Source organism: Lepus europaeus, chromosome 3, assembly GCF_033115175.1.
Source record: "Lepus europaeus isolate LE1 chromosome 3, mLepTim1.pri, whole genome shotgun sequence".
Lineage (NCBI taxonomy): Eukaryota > Metazoa > Chordata > Mammalia > Lagomorpha > Leporidae > Lepus > Lepus europaeus.
The window spans coordinates 143,103,300-143,121,578 of record NC_084829.1 but is presented as its reverse complement, the minus strand read 5'-3'; positions in this window follow the sequence as shown (position 1 = coordinate 143,121,578).

The following is an 18,279-nucleotide window of genomic DNA, read 5'->3' as shown; positions in this document are numbered from 1 at the left end:
CCTTTCCTGACATAGTACTTTGAAAATATGCTGTTGAGAATGTTTCTAGAAGTCCTGTGCTCAAATAACTCAGTCCAATGGTAAAACCAGTATTATGATTAATTGCTAATTAATTGCTCTACTGAATACCAATTGCTATGAATATGATGAGTATTATAAGTAACATGCCATGTCTAATGGGAGAACAAAACCCAGGCTAACCTGAAGGCTAAGGGAGCCCCTCTGAAAGTATTGAAACCAGAAGGATGAATAGCAGTCACCCAGAGGGAAAGAAAGGAAGATGTGATGGAAGGAAGAAGCATTCCAAGAAGTTCTGTCTCCAAAGCATTGAGAGAGGGGAGCATGGCCGAGAGATGAGATAGGACAAAGAAGGAGAGATCTGATTATGCAGAGTTTTATGAGTTATTTTATAGTTTAAAATCCATCTGTAACATACTCTAAGCTGCTAAAATACTTTTAGCAGAAGAGTGACATGATGGACTAAGGATAGTATGGAGGGTTTATTAAAAAGTATAAAGACTGGAAGGCTGGAAGTAGAAAGTCCAGTGAGGTTGGTTGCTACTGTGAGGGTGAGGAATGATGTTAGTCTGGGTTGGCTTTGGGAGAATTGTAGTGAAGATGAAGGAAGGTAGATTGAATTGAGTAATATTTGCATGGTAAAATTAATTTGGCAATTGATTAGAATCAGTGGGGAATAAGGAAATAAGTCAAGAGCTGAATTCTGGGTGATTTGCTTCCACAGCTAACTGGAGAAGAGAGTGTGATAATGTGGCAAGCTGTAGAAATATCTAGTTTAGGGGATAACAAAACAAGTTCAGATTTGGAGATGCTTGGCTTCAAATTTCCATAAGAGTATAAAAATTGAAATAAGTCTGTGGAAACTTAAAGGCAAATTTGACTGTATATACTGAGATGTTTCCATATGATTGGTATTGGATTTTGGTGGAATAGAGAACCAGGTTGAAGAGGGAATGGGATGTAGAAGTAAAAAGTAAAACTAGTGCATTTGAGAAATTTGCTTGAAAAGAAGCAGGCAAGAAGCAGAGTCACAGCTGCAAGATAAGGTATGGCCGAGGTAAAGACGTTTGTTATTGTCAAAAGACATGTGAATATATTAAATGATGGGATTTTAAAAGTCGATAGCGATGAGAGAATGAAGTCACAAAAGAAAAAAGATTAAGAGTTAGGGACTGGGCAAGTTGTTACTAAACTTTACACCACACCCTAAAAAACACAACAAACTATCAGAAAATCTCAAAATAGTGTAAGTTGGACAAAACCAGAAACTCTCAATCTTGGTTTTAATATCAAATGACATATGGACCATCTTAAATGATATTATTCAATTTTATGTTTATTTTACAAAACAAATACTGCCAATGTTTAGCAAAGATTGGGGGAGACTAGTGCATTTTTTTGAAAAAACAAACTTGAAATAATAACTGTGAACCACGATATGTTTGTTTCTATGCAAAATATGTTTATTTCTGAGATAAAAGTTAAAACCTGGGAACAGTCAAAGACTTGTTAACATAAACAAATTTCAGAACCATTTGTTTGTCATGTGGTGCAAATCAAATCCTCTTATTTTCAATAGGAATTCTGTCTTTTAGGAATTTCATACATGACAGTGACATATGAGCAAATAACAGCTACACATAAATCATATTTTAAAGAGATTTTATAGGCAGCAAAACTGACCACTCCTCCTCTTTCAAAAACTCTAGTTTATTTATAGGTATAGCTGATCATTATATTAATACCTACCTCAATCTGTAATTCTTCACTTTGGTCATTAAACCCTGTTTCCATGTAACTTAAAAATGGAGTCTATAGTACTATTATATGTAATTTTTCAACACCTCGGCTATGGAGTAGGCACTTTGGTATTCATTATACAGGTCTCTATTGAGTTAGAAGCAAAGAATTAACTCTTGATTATTCCTCTGACCATTTTGTTGGAGGTCCTTGAAATCCTTGAGGAGCCTTTTCTTTGGCATTTTATTAAGGGGAGTAACTGTTTTGACTTAAGATAAATACAGAATTTGAGATGAAAAGGAGAAATTAAATCTTGGAAAATCAGAAAACAAAATGTAGGAAAAGAAGCTGTAGTGCACGACACTAGAGTTTTCCAAGCTGTTTTTGTTTAAAATAGCACATAAAATGCAACTTATTTTTTTTTAATATGTAGGTGTTGGGAAGCATTTCCTTTTTGGGGTGGGAGGGGTTGGCTTCTCTTCACTCCCTTCAGAGCTGTGAACTCTCTCTAACTTGGAGCCCAGTCTTCTCTCACTACATCTCATTTCCAAACTTCATGAAAAATGAGGTGTCAGACACCAAAGTGATTTCAATTTGGCTAACTGTTCAAGAAACTAAACGGTGGATTGCTTCGTAAGTCTCTGTCCTAAACAGAGCAATTGAATCCTATTCAATTTAGGACAGAAAATTCAACCAATGTCTTTAAAAGTAATTGGAAAGTCCTTGAACTGGCCAAACTTCCTGCCTTTTTTAAAAATAGATATTTACTTATTTATTTGAATGGTAGAGTTCACAGGGAGAGAAAGGGAGGGAGGGAGGTAGGGAGGGAGAGAGAGGGGAAGAAAGAGAGAGAGAGAATCTTCCATCTGTTGGTTCATTCCCTAAATGGCTGTAATGACTGGAGCTGGGCTGGTCTGAAGAAAGGAGACAGGAGCTTCTTCTGGATCTCCCACAAGAGTGGCAGTGGAACAAGAACTTGGGCCTTCTTCTGTTATTTCCTCAGATGCATTAGCAGGGAGCTGGATTGAAAGTGCAGCAGCCAGGTCTCGAATCAGCACCCTTATGAGAGGCTGACATTGCAGGCAGTGGCTTTATGTGCTATGCCACAATGCTGACCCATAAACTCAGTGTCTTCCATGTTACTTTTCATACTGATACTCTGTGAAATTGTTTCAGGATACCCAAGCTCCGTTTCCAATTTCAGTTTTGACTGTACTTGGAAAAATATTCTCTCTTTTTCCTCCCACTTTTCACACCTACTACTTTTTTTTTTTTTGAAGAGTTGTCAATTCCTTCTTGAATAATATGGTGACAAAATGATCTTGGTAAGACAGAGAAGCTTTAGAATGGCTGAGCGAATTTGAAATACTATCAAAAACAGATATGGCCGGCGCCGTGGCTCAACAGGCTAATCCTCCGCCTTGCGGCGCCGGCACACCGCGTTCTAGTCCCGGTCGGGGCTCCGGATTCTGTCCCGGTTGCCCCTCTTCCAGGCCAGCTCTCTGCTGTGGCCAGGGAGTGCAGTGGAGGATGGCCCAAGTGGTTGGGCCCTGCACCCCATGGGAGACCAGGAGAAGCACCTGGCTCCTGCCATTGGAACAGCGTGGTGCGCTGGCCGCAGTGCGCCAACCGCGGCGGCCATTGGAGGGTGAACCAACGGCAGAGGAAGACCTTTCTCTCTGTCTCTCTCTCTCACTGTCCACTCTGCCTGTCAAAAAATAAATAAATAAATAAATAAAAATAAAAAAAAAACAGATATCCTTCAATAATGCAGTATTGGGGAAAGAGGGTAGATTCATGGCACAGGTGTCAGCTTGTGATTTTCTACTGTCAAGATCTGAATGAATTTGCCTTGAGTGCCTTCCCAAGATCTCTGAGAGGGCATTTTCACCATCTCATGGTGAACTATAGTATGGACTTTGGCCTGTATTGAATTCTTTTTCTTGACTTTGTAACTTACAGTTGTTGTTGATCTCTATTGGGGTGTCTTTCAGAGGTGCGTGCAGCCACTGCTCTTGATTTCTACAACACGTCTATTCACCAAGCCCTTCTTATTCACAGCACACTTTGACAAGTTAGTGGTTCAACTTTTAGGAACAGAAGCAAATTACATAGACTGTTAGATATCTTTGTTCTTAAAGATCCTATCATGGATATTCCAATTTAAAAAATTATTGAGTATCTTTTCTCCCTTATTACTCCCTTCCCCTCTCATTTTAACTCTTTTCTTTTCCATTTCACTTAGGAGAAATAAAAACTAGTCCTTCTAGGAAAGGCATTTGTCCTAGGTTAAAAGCCAGTTAGGATACCTGCATCCCACATTAAAGTGCTTGGGTTTGATTCCTAGGTCTGGCCCCTGTTTCTAGCTTTATGCTGATGTAGACACTGGAAAGCAGTGTTAATGATGGCTCAGGTAGTTGAGTTCTTGCCACTTAACTGAGAGACCTGAATTGTGTTCCTGGCTCCTGGCTTCAACCCACTCCCCAGCCATTATTGCAGGTATTTGAAGAATGGACCAAAAGATGAGAGTTACTCTCTCTCTCCTTCCCTCCCTTCCTCCCTTCCTCCTTCACTCCTTTTCAAACAAGTTAAAAAATGTGAAAAGAATAATCCTCCCATTTTGGTTATTTCCAGCCTTCATTTTCTCAGTCTTCACATATGTATCCCTTTGCATAACCAACTATTCTGCTGATGACTTGAAAATTTCCAATTGGTTTTTAGATAATATGTCATCTTTTTCTGGGTATTTACTTGGAAACAGGATGGGAAGTAGGTGTGGGGGAATGAGGAATCTGTATGGCTTCTTGTGGGTGATAACTGAAGATATTTTGTAAGTAGTGATAGAGTGCCAAGGTTTGCCTCTCTAGCAGGGTCTTTCATCTCGCTTCCCCACACTCCACTGGCATTCTTAGGCTACATGACAAAAGGGAATGAAAGTTGAATATGGAGTTATGGTTTCTAATATTAACTTGGATCATTTAGGTGGGCTCAATGTAATCACAGGATCTTTGATAGGGGTTGAGGGTAAGAGGTTGGGGAGGTTCACAGAGGAGCAGATCACAGTGATGCAATTTTATAAAGATCAGACCCACCACTGCAATCTTAATGTGGAGGAAGGAGACCATAAGTCACGAAAGGTGGGCAGCCTCTAGAAATTGGAAAAGGCAAGGAAATGGGTTCTCCTCTAGAGCCTCCTCTAGAGCCTCCTCCATCCAGATCTCCCACATGGGTGGAAGGGGCCCAAGCACCTTGGCTATCCTCTGTTGCCTTCTAGGCTATTAAGCAGATGTTGATTTGGAAGTGGAGCAGCTGGAACCTCAAAACTGGGACTCAGATTTGGGATGCTGGCATTGCAAATGGAGGCTTAACCCAGTGTGTCACAACACTGGACCCTATTTATGTTCTTATTTTTTTTAGATAAATCTGCAGTTCTTCATAGAAGTTACCTCTATATTATTTTTTTAAGGGAAAGGGTTTATTGGGGGAAACCCAACAGACCGAAGGGAAAGGGTAAAGGAGGAAAAGAGAGAGAAGTAGAATGTAAGAGAGAGATCCAGAGAGAGAGCAAGAAACAGAGACAGAGAGAGGGAGAGAGATCAGGAGGTGGAGAGCTCTATATTATTTTACAGTCATATGTATTGAAAATATTTTCTGGGGCTGGCGCCGTGGCTCACTTGGTTAATCCTCTGCCTGTGGCTCCAGCATCCCATGTGGGCACTGGGTTCTAGTCCTGGTTGCTCCTCTTCCAGTCCAGCTCCCAGCTGTGGTCCAGTAGGGCAGTGGAGGATGGCTCAAGTTCTTGGGCCCCTGCACCCTCATGGGAGATCAGGAGGAAGCATCTGGCTCCTGGCTTTGGATTGTCGCAGCGTGCTGGCCGAGGCAGCCACTTGAGGGGTGAACCAACAGAAAAAGGAAGACCTTTCTCTGTCTCTCTCTCTCTCTCTCACTGTCTAACTCTGTCAAATAAAAAAAAGAAAAGAAAAGAAAAGAGAATATTTTCAGCCAGTCTGTGGCTTGCCTATTCATATTCTTAACTTTTTCCTCCAATGGGAACAATTTTGAATTTCACGAAATCTTAATATACATCTTTTGCTTTTATTATTGGTACTTAAGTATTCTAAGACAATTTTAGCTGTAATAAATTCATGAATTCTCTTGTTTTTTTCATAAGCTTTGTGATTTTAGCTTTATAATCTGATCTATGATCCAAGTAGATTTAACTTTTTATGTGTACATCTGAGGGATAGCTTAAGGATTTAAATTTTTTTATGGGTACTCATTTTTTCCAGCATAATTTATTAAAAACATAGTCTAAATCAATTTACAGAGCATATAGAGTCTGTTTCTAGTCTGCACATTTTCTTCTGTTAAATCCTGAGTGTATCCTGGTATCAGGATCTTACAGTCTTGATTGTTACACAAATTTAAAATGCAAATAAAGTAATTCTCATAATTTATATATTTTTGAAGATAATTCTGCAAATCCAGGTCCTTGCACTTCTATATGAATTTCTAAATCAACTTCTCAAATTTATTAAGCTGTATGAGATTAGGGTTGGAATTTCTTTGATTTTGTAGAGAAATTGGGTGGTAATTGACATACCAGAATTTTTAATTCTTCTAATACACAAACATGGTAGAGCTCTTTTTTTTTTTTTTTTTTTGACAGGCAGAGTGGACAGTGAGAGAGAGAGAGACAGAGAGAAAGGTCTTCCTTTTGCCATTGGTTCACCCTCCAATGGCCGCCATGGTAGCGCGCTGCGGCCTGCGCACCACGCTGATCTGATGGCAGGAGCCAGGTGCTTCTCCTGGTCTCCCATGGGGTACAGGGCCCAAGGACTTGGACCATCCTCCACTGCACTCCCTGGCCACATCAGAGAGCTGGCCTGGAAGAGGGGCAACCGGGACAGGATCGGTGCCCTGACCGGGACTAGAACCCGGTGTGCCGGCACCGTTAGGCAGAGAATTAGCCTAGTGAGCCGCGGCGCCAGCTAGGTAGAGCTCTTTACTTGGATCTTTTTATTCTTCTAGTAGTCATAGCTTTCAGAGTAGAAATTTTAAATATGTTTTGTTTAATTTATTATTAAACATTTTATGATTTTGATCCTATTTTGAAAGGATTTTAAAAATGTTGTCTTTTCTGTTATTTGCTACCAGCATAAAGGACAAGCAATTATTTTTCTCTATTGTTTTTATATCCTAAGGTTTTAGCAAATTCTATTTATTTTCATAATTGCATTGAAGATTTACTATTTTCTACATACATAATTATGTCTATAAATTAAATTTTATTTCTCATTTTTATGTATGTAATTTCTTTTCTTCCAATGCTGCACTATGTAAAACTAACAGTGCAGTATTGAGTGGAAATAGTAAGAATCAGTTTTTAGTTTTATTAATTTTTCATTGTTTTATGTTTTGTAATTGATTGAGTTATGCTTTTTTATTTCCTTTCTTTTCTTTGCTTTTAATTTATGGATACATCTTGAATTCCTTTTTCCACCCTCTTGAGATGATGGTTTGGATTCTTTAATTTAAATCACTGTTTAATAAAGAATATATGGGAATTTAAAACTATGATTTTCTCTCTATGAACTAAATCCCACATAATATGATGGCTCACTCTTATTATTCAGATGAAATATTTTAAAAACTTCCTTCTGGTGTTTTCCTTGACTCAGAAAATATTTAGTGATATGCTAATTAATTTAAAAATATTTGAGGTATTTTATAAATAGTTTCATGTTCTAATTCCTAATTTAATTTTATATGGGCAGAAACACATACTTATTAAGATTTAAAACTTTCTAAATGTACAATACATTTTTTACTTCATAGCATGTTGTCCTAATAATCATTCTATGTATAGATAAAAGTATATATTCTTCAGTTATTGAATGATTTGTTCTATAATAGTTAGGTCATGATAATCATGTTGTTTGAATCTTCTGTAATCTTAATGATTTCTTGGTTATTCATTTTAATTGCTGCTGGGATGGAGTTAAAATCTTTATCTAACGTAGTAAGTCCAGTTACTTTTCTCTTCTGCCAGTTTTCTCCTTCATGTATTTTGAAGCTTTGTTATTTATACCTACACATTTATAATTGTGTTTTTTCTCCCAATGAGTTGACTACTTGTCATTTTGAAATATTGCTTATTGCTGACAATATCTTTTATATTGAAGCCTATAGTGTTTGATTATATAATAACTACTCTACTTTTCTTTTTTATTGTTTTGATGGTGTATTTTTTCCATTTTTTCATTTCTACTATCTCTCTATGATTATATTTAAAATTCTCCTCACAAAAAATAAAGAATTATGCTTTTTAATTTTTCAACCCACTTACAATGTCTGTCTTTTAATTGGAATGTTTTTATTTAATTTAATATAATTATTTACATGATTGGACTTGAGTTCTATTTTTCTATATTTTCAAATTGTGTTAATTTTAAAACATTTTTGCCTCTTCCTATTTTTATGGAATAATTGTATTTTCTGGAATCCTATTTTAGTCTCTATTTTGTTTTTAATGTGTTCCTTTGCATTATTCATTTTTTACAGAGGGTATTTTAAGGATCACAGTATGTATTTTAATCTTATACATACTTTGCATTAATACTCACTATTTCATGGGAAATGTAAAACTCCTGCAACAGTATAGTTTATGTTACCCCATTATTTGTGTGAATATTTTCACAGATATCTTACACATGTTATACAGCATTCCATAATTTGGTATTATCATTTATGCTGTAAATAGTTACATAACATTAAAGAAAGCAAGAGAAGAAAAATCATGTAATTTTATGTTGATGCACATCTTTACCACTTCCAGAACTTTTAATTTCTTCATGTAGGGAGAAGTTCTCCTCTGATGTCACTGCTTTTCAGCTAAAGAACATCCTTTTTGCATTATTAATTAACTGAAGTTTGACACAATGAATCCTACTTTGTATTATAGGTAAAAGTCTTCATTTGGCCTACACTTTCCAAAGATAATTTCTTTGAATGTATAATTCTGGGTTGAAAGATTTTTTTTTCTTTAAGCATTTTGAAAATGTTGTTTGTTTTCTGGCCTTTATTGTGGCTAATGAGATGTAAATAATCATTCTTATGCTAGTTCCTGTTATGCAATGTGCCATTTTTTCTTTCAAGTTTTTTCTTTCTTTTTAATCTTTTGTTTTTAGCAGTTTGATTATGATGTACTGAGACGTATGTGTGTTTATAAGTTTTCATGCTTGGGATGTACTGAGATTTTTTTTAAATGTTAAGGTCAATGTTTTTGGGAAAATTTGGAAAATTTTGGTATATATTTCTTCTAATTCCTACTCTAATTACATGTATGTTCAAGGTTTTTTTTTTTTTTTGACAGGCAGAGTGGACAGTAGAGAGAGAGAGACAGAGAGAAAGGTCATCCTTTTTTGCCGTTGGTTCACCCTCCAATGGCTGCCGTGGTAGGCGCGCTGTGGCCGGCGCACCGCGCCAATCCGATGGCAGGAGCCAGGTGCTTCTCCTGGTCTCCCATGGGGTGCAGGGCCAAGCACTTGGGCCATCCTCCACTGTACTCCCTGGCCACATCAGAGAGCTGGCCTGGAAGAGGGGCAACCGGGACAGGATCGGTGCCCCAGCCGGGACTAGAATCTGGTGTGCTGGCGCCGCAAGGTGGAGGATTAGCCTAGTGAGCCGTGGCGCCAGCAATGTATGTTCAAGTTTTTACATTGCCCCACAGGTTCCAGAGGCTCTGTATATCTTTTAGTGTTGTGAATCTTTTACTCTCTTTTCTTGAGATTGAATATTTTTTTTTGTTTTGTCTTCAAATTCAGCTACTCTTTCTTCTATTATCAGTAATCTCCTGATAAAGCCATTGAATGACTTTTTTTGTTGTTGTTAAAGATATTATCCTTTCAAATTCCAGGACTCCCACTGTATTCTTTTTTTTTTAACTTTTATTTAGTAAATATTAATTTCCAAAGTACAGCTATGGATTACAATGGCTCCCCCCCATAACTTCCCTCCAGCCTGCAACCCTCCCTCTCCCATTCCATTCACATCAAGATTCATTTTCAGTTATCTTTATATACAGAAGATCAATTTAGTATATATTAAGTAAAGATTTCAACAGTTTGCACCCACACAGAACACAAATTGCCAAATACTGTTTGAGCACTAGTTATAGTATTTATTCACATTGAACAACACATTAGGGACAGATCCCACATGAGGAGTAAGTGCACAGTGACTCCTGTTGTTGACTTTGATTTAACAAATTGACACTCTTGATTATGGAGTCAGTAATCTCCCTAGGCTCTAGTCATGAGTTGCCAAGGCTATGGAAGCCTTTTGAGTTCGTCGACTTCAATCTTATTTAGACAAGGTCATAGCCAAAGTGGAAGTTCTCTCCTCCCTTCAGAGAAAGGTACGTCCTACCATGATGGCCCCATTCTTTCTACTGGGCTCTCACTCATGGAGATCTTTCATTTAGTTTTTTTTTTTTTCCAGAGTGTCTTGGCTTTCCATGCCTAAAATACTCTCATGGGCTCTTCAGCCAAATCTGAATGAGTCCACTGTATTCTTTACATTTACCATTTCATTGATGAAATTCCTTCTAAGTTCATTTATTAAGACCCTATTTAAGTCCTCAATACAACTCAGGGGGCAAAACAGATGGTTAAAAAGGAGAGAAAACACAAGCTGGAGATAGAGCTGTGGGAAATTCATGACAGCAAGCCCAGGAGGTCAACACAGACTGGGTAAGTCCATGCTGAAAAAGAAAATAAGAAAGGAAAGCAGCAGAGACATGGTGGAGGTCTGGATTGGGGTGGCTGATGCCAGCCCCAAGAGGGCCAGGTTAGTTGGGAAATCACAGGTCCATGGAGCTGTGAATAGCACTTGGAGGAGGAGCTTGATGAACTGTGTTCTAAGGTCCAAGCAGAAAAAAAAGAGAAAGTATACAAAAGCAAACAGAGATGTCAGGTACTCCCTAGTCTGTCTCCATCCCTGAATGTGCAGCTGGCCAAGAGATACCATCTTGTTTGTTTATGTTTTTGAATATAAGCAGAGACATGCTGCTGTAACCTCCAGAGCACATTCCCATCAATTGCAGGGGCACCTCACCACATCCCCCAACCAGGAATGAGGACCACAATGTTTCAGAATTTCTTCCCCAACACACAAGCTGTACAACAAGAAGTCCTGAATATCAAAAACTCGAGCCCATCCCATCAACCACTGAGAAGTGAGGCAGGTCCCAGAAGTCAGGGCTACATTCACTGGAGCTCTTACCAGCCTCCACCATAATTAAGAAGTGAGCAGGGCTCCAGTAGGTGGCGCTCTGTGCTTCCACTTGCAACGTGCAAACACAGAAACTCAACAGAAACCTCATAGAGAATCTCCACGGGGGAGGGGGGGGAGAGAAAATACACAAATGCCAAAAACAAAGGAAAAACCCTAAAGAAGAATAAGGAAGACACTAAGAATCCCCCAAAGGAACACTACAACTCTTCAGTGATAGAAGGAGAAGATGAAGAGATCAAGTATACACCAGAAATGGAATTCAGAAAAATTAATCATCAAATTAGTTAGAAGCAATCAAAAGCAAATTCATGATCTAAATGAAAAGGTGTTCCCAAGAAAGTGAAATATTAAAAAGTCAGAATGAAATATTAGAAATGAAGAATGCACTATATCAAATAAAAATGCAATGGAAAGCTTTAACAACAGAATAGGTAAGACAGAAGAAAGAATATCAGAACTAGAAGACAAATTTCTGGAAATATAGTCAGACCAAAAAAAGAAGAAGAAATTAGAAAAATAAAAAACATGGTTGGAGATCTACAAGATACTATCAAACAACCCAACATAAGGATCCTAGAGTTCTGGAAGGCATGGAAAAAGAGAAAGGATTAGATGGCCTTCATAAAGAAATAATAAGAGAAAACTTCCCCAATCTGGAGAAAGAAAGAGCCAGCCAATACAGGAGGTACACAGAATCCTAATAGACAGTACCAGAAAAGATCTTCACCATGGCACATTGTAGTAAAGCTCTACCAAGGAAAACATAAAGAAAAGATCTTAAGATGTGCACAAGGGAAATGCCAAATCACATTCAGAGGAAACCCAATAAGACTCACCCAAGACTTCTCATCAGAAACCTGACAGGTTAGGAGAGAATGGCTAGAAATATTCCAAATCTCAAAAGAAGAAAACTGTTAACCCAGAATACTGTACCCTGCAAAGCTCTCATTTATGAATTAAAGAGAAATAAAGATCTTCTACAACAAACAGAAATTGAAAGATTTTGTAACTACTCACCCATCCCCACAAAAGATGCTTAAGGATGTGCTACACACAGAAACACAGAAACAAGAACACCACTGTGAAAATGCTGAACACAGAAAATGACCCAGTAAAAGTACAAAGCACACCCAAAATATGAAATTAGGACTATTTACAGAATCATGGCAATGCAAATTTGGTAATTAACAATAGACTCTCTAAATGTAAATGGTCTTAACTCCTCAGTTAAAAAACACAGACTGGATAAATGGATTAAAAAAGAAAGCCCATGTATCTACTGCCTACCAGAAAACATCTTACCAACAAAGATACATGCAGACTGAAAGTGAAAGGATGGAAAAAGATAATCCATGCTAGCAGAAACCAAAAAAGAGCTGATGTAGTCATCCTAATATCAAACGAAATAGACTTTAATGCAAAAATTATTAAAACATCTGTAACCAATCCCTGGAGCAAGGACAGTCTTCAAAAAATTGTGCTAGGAAAACTGGATTTCCACATGCAGAATTATGAAGCAGGACCCCTACCTTACACGCTACACAAAAATCCATTCAAAGTGGATTAAAGACCTAAATATATGACCTGATACCATCAAATTATTAGAGAGCATTGGGGAAACCCTGGAAGACACTGGCATAGGCAAAGAGTTCCTGGAAAAGACCCCAGAGGCATATGCAATCAAGCCAAAATTAACAAATGGGATTCCAACAAATTGAGAAGCTTCTGTACAGCAAAAGGGAGAATCTTCAAAGTGAAGAGGTAACCAACAGAATGGGGGAAATTATTTCCAAACTATGCAATATATAAAGAATTAATAGCCATAAAATACAAAGAGATTAAGAAACTCCACAACAACAAAACAACGAACAAAAAAACAGTTAAGAAATGGGCAAATTACTTAAGTAGACATTTTCCAAATAGGAAATCTAAATGGCCAACAGACACATGAAAAATGCTCAGAATCACTAGCTATCAGGTAAATGCAAATAAAAACCATAATGACTTTTCACTTCACCCTAGTTAGAATGGCTTTCATATAGAAATCAACAAACAAAAAAATGCTGGCAAGGATTGGAGAAAAGGTACCCTAATCCACTGTTGGTGGGAATGTAAACTTGTAAAACCACTATGGAAGATAGTTTGGAGATACCTCAAAAATATGAATATAGTCATGCCATATGACCCAGCCATCCCACTCCTGGGAATTTACCCAAGGGAAATGAAATCAGTAAATAAAAGAGTTATCTGCACCCCCATGTTTATTGCAGCTCAATTCACCATGGGTAAGACATAGAATCAACCTAAGTGCCCATCAGCCGAAGACTGGATAAAGAAATTACACAATATGTTCTCCATGGAATACTACACAGTGATAAAAAAAAATTGAAATCTGATCATTTTCTACAAAATGGATGAATCTGGAAAACATCTTACTGAAATAAGCCAGTCCCAAAGGACACATACCATATATTCTCCCTGATCTGTGATGCAGAGTACCTAAAAGTAAACCTGTAAAAATGAAATTGACACTTGGAAATGTGTGACTTGAACAGTCCTTGTCTTGACTATTGAAGAACAGTTTTATTTTTCTTTTCATTTTTTCCTTCTTAATACCATTGGTTGAACTCTTTACCTAACTTCAAATTAATCATATGTGTATGAAGTCAATAGAAAATAGATCCCAGTAAATAATAAGAGTGGGAATAAGAGAGTGAGGAGGAATTTTGTAACTGTAAAACTGCATAGTTCTGCCTAGATTCCTATGGCTTACTTCTAAGGGTATAGCTAAAAGCATGCCATGGACTTCAAATCCCATTAAGTTGTCTGATAATAATGCCATTTTAAGTATTAAAGTGATCATATTAAGTGTTAAATTGATCATATAGATAGGATTAAGTGTTAAAGGGATCAAATAAATAAGAAAATTGATCATATAGATAGGATTAAGTGTTAAAGGGATCAAATAAATAAGATCAAGTGTCTGGTGAAAACAATAGATAGAATTAAAAAGGAAAGAATGTTCCAACATGGGAATAAGTTCACACAGCAGACTCAGAATGATAATCACTCTAAATAGCACTCTGACCTCAGAATCAGTCCTTAAGGCACCCTGATCTGGCTGAAAAGCCCGTGAGAGCATTTCAGACATGGAAAACCAAGATACTGTGGCAAATAAAAATGTCCTCTATGAAGGGTCTCTGTTAGTGAAACCCCAGCGGAAAGGAGGGGTCATTAAAGAAGGATGTACTTTTAGCTCACTAGGCTAATTCTCTGCCTGCGGCGCCTGCACCCCAGGTTCTAGTCCCAGTTGGGACACCGGGTTCTGTCCCGGTTGCTCCTCTTCCAGTCCAGCTCTCTGCTGTGGCCCAGGAGTGCAGTGGAGGATGGCCCAGGTCCTTGGACCCTGCACCCGCATCGGAGACCAGGGGGAAGCACCTGGCTTCTGGCTTCGGATCAGCACAGCACACCGGCTGCAATGTGCTAGCTGTAGCGGCCACTTGAGGGGTGAGCCAATAGAAAAATGAAGACGTTTCTCTCTGTCTCTCTGTCTCTCTGTCTCTGTCTCTCTCTCTCTCACTGTCTGACTCTGCCAGTCAAAAAAAAAAAAAAAAAGAAGGATGTATTTTTATTTTAAGGGAGGAGTGAACTTCTACTTTGCTAATGGTCTTGCCTAAATACTGACAGAGACTGTGTACTCAAAAGACTTGCATAGCCTTGGCAGCTCATGTCAGGAGCCTCTGGCTATTACTGTCATCAAAAATAAGAGTTTTAATTATTAAATTAAAGACAGGAGTCACTGTGCACTTATTCCCCATGCAGAACATCTGTCCTCAATGAGAATTAAATGTAAAACTTGTTCTCAGCTTTTTATATTTTGTGTGTGTATGCAAATTGTTGAAATCTTTACTTAGCATAGATTTGATCTGTCTATAAATTTAATTGACAACAAGTCTTAATAGAGAATGGGACTGGGAATGGGGGATAAAGTCAGGTGAGAGGACAGGTATGGTGGGAATAACCCCGATATTCCTAAAGTTGTACTTATGAAATTTGTACTCATTAAATAAAAGGTTTCTAAAAAAATAAAATAAATCATGCACATATTGATTTTAAATATGAAATGATACTCAACCTCATTCATCACACAAATTGAATCCAATCTATATCTAGTTATCATAATCTATAATAAGAAAAGGAATCAAAAGCTTTGATTATTCAATACTATTAAGAATTTAGAGAAATTGACATGCTTAGACATTTCTGGTGAGTATAAATGATGTGATGTTTTATGAAGGACTATTTAGTAACAAAATAATATGACAAATGCATGTTCTCTTTTTTTCACTCACATATATTAAGTTTTTTTTTCCTTTTTTGTATTCTATATATTAGTTACCACAAATCAGAGAAAACATAATATTTGACTTCTTGAATCTGGTTTATTTCACTAAGCAGACAAGTGTATTCTTGAGATAAATGTGATGATGGATATAGGCTCATATTTAATTAAAGTTTCTGTATCAATATCTTAAAATAATGAGGAAGCTCCAAGGTGTGGCATTATTAGAAGTCATTCTGCTGCTGACTTTCAGCTTGAAATGCTTATCTTACACAAAGGCATGAAAGTATTCAAAATACATATGCTAACAGAGGCTGTTAAGGCTGTTGCCTGAGTATGTTCCCACTTACTTCCTCTTTCAGTAACAATCTTGGATGCATATCTTACTCCTCAGGCACATTACGTGAACTTCATGTGCAACTGTGTGTATCTTGTCTAAGACAGGCAGCAGCTGATCACTCTCCAGTGATAGTTAAATGAGCTGCTTGGAACATTTCTTTGGCCATGCTAAGTGTACTGTGATGCAGAAACTATATCTACAGGTTACCGTGTATTCATTGATGTCTGTATTTTTTGAAAAATCTTTAAAAAATCTGTTTAATGCTGGAGGTGGTCAACTTGAAGTTTCCAGGACTCTAAGTTCCATGAATGACCCCAGGATTAGGAGATCCTGGTGTTACTGGTGAATGGCAGTGTTCTTGTCTTCACGCAAGAAAGAATTCAGGCGTGAGACAGAGAGTAGTGGACAGTAAAATAGCAAGGTTTATTAGGGAAGGGACATCCATAAGAACAGATGGGCACCTCTCCAGACAGGACCTGAGAGAGTGTGCCCAGTCGCTTGGACTGGGGGAAGAGCAAGGTTACATGGTTGAGTGGAATACACCTGGCCAGGCCAGGTGGGTGGCTCAGCATAGAGGCAGAGGGCTGAGTGTGCAGTCTGGTTGAGGCTGGGGGTTTTTAAGGGAATGGGTCTTTGTCTTTTCACATCTCCTCCTGAAACAAAAGACTTTATGGATGTAAATACTAAAAACTCCTATCTGGGTTTTCCCCCTGAAGTTATCAGACAGGAGGAAGTCTGGCTGGTGTTGTCCTGCCTTAGAGGAACCTTGGAGGAAGGATGGTTATTGAATAGAGGGGACTGGGCTAGTTTGAAGTGCAGATTCTGGGTTGCACCTGGAAGATTATCAGGCAGAAGGGGTGGGGACCCCCACCTGGCTGGTTATCATGTAGAAGGGGGCAGGGCATGATGCAAATATTGGGCTGCCCCTGAAATGTTACCGGGATGACTTTGAGATGCATATGCTGGACCTAGATGTCAACTCTTTAAGCCTTTATGTCACACACACATAAGCTCATATCTGACTTCCTACCTAACAATGGGACAAAAAAGTTGTTATTGGTTGGGAAACAGTTCTCAAGTGCAGAAGTCAGTAGATGATTATTAATATCTAGATATGCTATTGGCAGAAATTTGAGTTGGGATTTTGTTAGTTATTTCCTAATTGCCTAAATTTTTTCTTTTCCTGTATTTTCATGCTATATTTTTGAGCTTATAATGTCTTGATTGTTTTAGCTTTTATACTGATTATAATTTATAAGTTTATGAAAATAATTCATTTCTCATTGCAGTCATAACTTTTTAAATGCCACAATCCTCATATTTTTCATGTTTAACATTTCTCTATTCTACTTTTTCTTTTATATTTAACATTTCTTAGTTATTCTGATTTATGTGTTGGAAGCCTGGTATCCTACAGTTTTGTTTACTCTGAGTATTTGCCCTTTAGAAATGATTTTTTGCCATTTAATTTTATTATTGTCTAACTAATTTGTTTGCTTTTTCTTCTGTTATTTTGTTTTCTATTTTTTATTTTTTAACCTTTATTGATGATTGTATTGTTTTATTAAATCTTTGGTATTATTTCATTCCTGCAGTCACATATCTTGTTTTCTGGAACACATAATAATTTTATTACTCCTTTCCTTGAGCCTCCTCATCTGTCATCCATATCTTCACTCTCAATTTTTATTTCTTTTTTTTAACTTTTATTTAGTAAATATAAATTTCTAAAGTACAGCTATGGATTACAATGGCTCCCCCCCCATAACTTCCCTCCCACTCGCACCCCTCCCACCTCCCGCTCCCTCTCCCATTCCATTCACATCAAGATTCATTTTCAATTATCTTTATATACAGAAGATCAATTTAGTATATATTAAGTAAATATTTCAACAGTTTGCACCCACACAGAAACACAAAGTGTAAAATACTGTTTCAGTACTAGTTATAGCATTACTTCACATTGGACAACACATTAAGGACAGATCCCACATGAGGAGTAAGTACACAGTGACTCCTGTTGTTGACTTAACAATGTGACACTCTTGATTATGGAGTCAGTAATCTCCCTAGGCTCTAGTCATGAGTTGCCAAGGCTATGGAAGCCTTTTGAGTTCACCAACTTCGATCTTATTCAGACAGGGTCATAGCCAAAGTGGAAGTTCTCTCCTCCCTTCAGAGAAAGGTACCTCCTTCTTTGATGGCCCTGTTCTTTCTACTGGGATCTCACTCACAAAGATCTTTCATTTAGGTGTTTTTTTTTTTTTTTTTTTTTTTTTTTTTTTTTGCCAGAGGGTCTTGGCTTTCCATGCCTAAAATACTCTCATGGGCTCTTCAGCCAGATCTGAATGCCTTAAGGGCTGATTCTGAGGCCAGAGTGCTGTTTAGGACATCTGCCATTCTATGAGTCTGCTGTGTATCCCGCTTCCCATGTTGGATCGTTCTCTCCTTTTTTTTTTTTTTTTTATTATATCAGTATTAGCAGACACTAGTCTGGTGCTTACTTGACACTCTGGGAGATATTTAAGTTGGTACACAAGAC